A 2938-nucleotide genomic window follows, 5' to 3' on the forward strand; every position below is an offset into this window, starting at 1 on the left:
TGGTTTATTTGGCTGGATGAGGTGTTGTTTTCAATAAAGGCACATGTGTTTTTGTTGTTGTAGGAATGTTTTGGCTTTGTTTGGTTTTGTTTGGCATGCTTCAGTTGTATAGTTGGCGTTGGCGTGGGCTGTTGCATCTTTTAAGAAGATATGCAACAAGGGAAAAGGGAATATAAAGGCATGGAATATTTTGGAATTTTGAGACATATATTGGTGTTTGTTTATTAAACCTTTTAAATGAAAGTTATTAATATTTTATCGGTAGTTTAGAAAAAAGTTATAACGAATATTGAGGAAAATATGTTGAAATTGAAAGTGTATTGAAATTTGTATTATTCTGTGTAAAAAATTAATATTCAATTCCAGATGAATTTGGAAAATTTTTGTTATATCTCAGCGTATAGTTTATTCATAAATTGGTAAGTATTTTTTTAATATGACTTTCTTTTAAAAAGAATATTTTTTATGTATATTATTATTTGTTAATTAATTTTTTTGGAAACCAGTTTAATGCTTTTCTTTGTTGTAAAAACAATATTTAATTTCAGAGCAGATGGATTCGAACAAATAAAAAATAGAGAATTGGTAAGTTTTCTTTTAAAAATTGGCTTTATTTTAACTAGAATACTTACGTTTTTGTGACCTTTTTATCATCAAAATTACAGGGTTTTAATGCCTTATTTTAGTATTTCTTTAATCAAATTTTTTGGAAACCAATGTAATATTTTTAATGAAATATTTAATATTTAATATTTAATTTCAGAATAACCCCTTAAACATTTGGACAAATTGTTAGTACTCCTTTGCCTGTAATTTAATAGTGAATTGGTAAGGATTCTTTAACTTTCTTTTAGCCCTGGACAATCATCCTTATTTTTTGTACATTAACAGCCTTTGTCATTTTGACTACGGCTCATTTCAAGACGCTAAAATTTTCATCGTGAGCGAAAAAGTGAACCAAACTTGAGTTTATTTTCTTATTCAATTTGGTTTTAAGTAGTATAAAACAAAAATTCATAAAACGGTCGAATTAGTATAACTTAAATTTACCATTTCCCAATAGACTAAAATGCATTTTAAATCGAAAATGGAATTACGTGTCGTCATTTTGACAAATGATGACTGTCTAGGGTTATCAAGAATATTTGGTTTTTAATGCATATTATTTTTTTCATTAGATTTTTTGAAAACTTATTTAGTAATTTTATTTAATATTTAATTTCAGAGTAACCCAAATAAATTTGGACAACTTTTTATATTTCCCCTCAGCGTACAATTTAATAGAGAATTGGTAAGTTTTATATTAAAACTTTGGCTTTTTTTCAACCAGAATATTTATTTTATTATATCCTTCACATCGATAACAACACAGTTTTATGAGTTTATATAGAATACTTCATTATTTCTCTAATTGTTTCAGGTACAAATTTTATGAGATACGTTTTCCAAAGAAAAGTTGAAATCTTTACACCATTTGATAAAATGCCCCAAATATGGTAAGTTACAAGCTAAAATGAAGAATTAAAAATTATATTTCATTACATGGTGTTAATTTTTAACAATTTTCATTTTTGTTTCCATTTTTTCCAGCAAGATATGTGAAAAAACTACCTACGATGAATAAAAAAAGGATAAGTCAAAATGTCCAAACAGCGGGTTCAAATGAACTACTCTCTGTTCCACGTGGTCATCATTTTTATTCACAAAAAACATTGTATTAAGAATTTTCATCATAAGTTTTTATAATAAAGTACTTTTGCTTAAAGAAAGTTTAATTTTAATGTATGAAAATTTTCATAATAGTAAAACGGTTTGTTGTTCCTTTAATTATTTAATTTCTCTGTACTGTGGAATGATTGATTTAAAAATAGTTTAGTCGTCGACATTTTAAAGAGGCTGTTAACCAATTTTTATTATCGGGTTTCCCACAAAATAAGCAAGTAAACCAAAATAATACTGACTTTTTAACTTGGTAGGGGTATATAAATCTTATGGTGTTGTAAAAATTAACTAAACTACAATGTTATAGATGAACTAAAATTTAAGAAAATTATAAACTAGACAAGTTGAAAAAAATCTTAAGGGCTAAATCATGGTCAATATTACTACAGTTTAGTTCATTTTGCAATGGAAAAGGGTTCACTGTTTTTTCAGTGCATAATAAAATATGTTCATATCTACCATTCCTAGTTTATGCTGAGTATAGATTCATGTATACTTATTAAACTTTTTATACCCTCCATCATAGGATGGGGGTATATTAACTTTGTCATTCCGTTTGTAACACATCGAAATATTGCTCTAAGACCCCATAAAGTATATATATTCTGGGTCGTGGTGAAATTCTGAGTCGATCTAAGCATGTCCGTCCGTCCGTCCGTCCGTCTGTTGAAATCACGCTAACTTCCGAACGAATCAAGCTATCGACTTGGAACTTGGCACAAGTAGTTGTTATCGATGTAGGTCGGATGGTATTGAAAATGGGCCATATCGGTCCACTTTTACGTATAGCCCCCTTATAAAGGGACCCTCAGATTTGGTTGTGGAGCCTCTAACAGAAGCATATTTCATCCGATCCGGCTGAAATTGGTATATGGTGTTGGTATAGGGTCTCTAACAACCATGCAAAAATTGGTCCACATCGGTTTATAATTATATATAGCCCCCATATAAACCGATCCCCAGATTTGGCTTGCGGATCCTAAAAGAGAAGCAAATTTCATCCGATCCGGCTGAAATTTGGTACATAGTGTTGGTATATGGTCTCTAACAACCATGCAAAACTTGGTTCACATCGGTCTATAATTATATATAGCCCCCATATAAACCGATCCCCAGATTTGGCTTGCGGAGATTCAAAGAGAAGAAAATTTCATCCGATCCGGCTGAAATTTGGTACATGATGTTGGTATATGGTCTCTAACAACCATGGACAAAT

At 29.9% G+C, this 2938-nt stretch overlaps 1 long non-coding RNA gene across 1 annotated transcript; it reads left to right on the forward strand.

The window, feature by feature from the left end:
• Window positions 1-554: 554 nt before the first annotated feature.
• LOC142242736 (uncharacterized) lies at window positions 555-1294 on the forward strand. Its single transcript, XR_012724169.1, has 3 exons — window positions 555-585; window positions 764-828; window positions 1226-1294. It is a non-coding gene; the product is annotated as an uncharacterized LOC142242736 (long non-coding RNA).
• Window positions 1295-2938: the final 1644 nt, after the last annotated feature.

The sequence above is a fragment of the Haematobia irritans genome, chromosome 1 (assembly GCF_050003625.1).
Source record: "Haematobia irritans isolate KBUSLIRL chromosome 1, ASM5000362v1, whole genome shotgun sequence".
NCBI classification, from domain to species: domain Eukaryota; kingdom Metazoa; phylum Arthropoda; class Insecta; order Diptera; family Muscidae; genus Haematobia; species Haematobia irritans.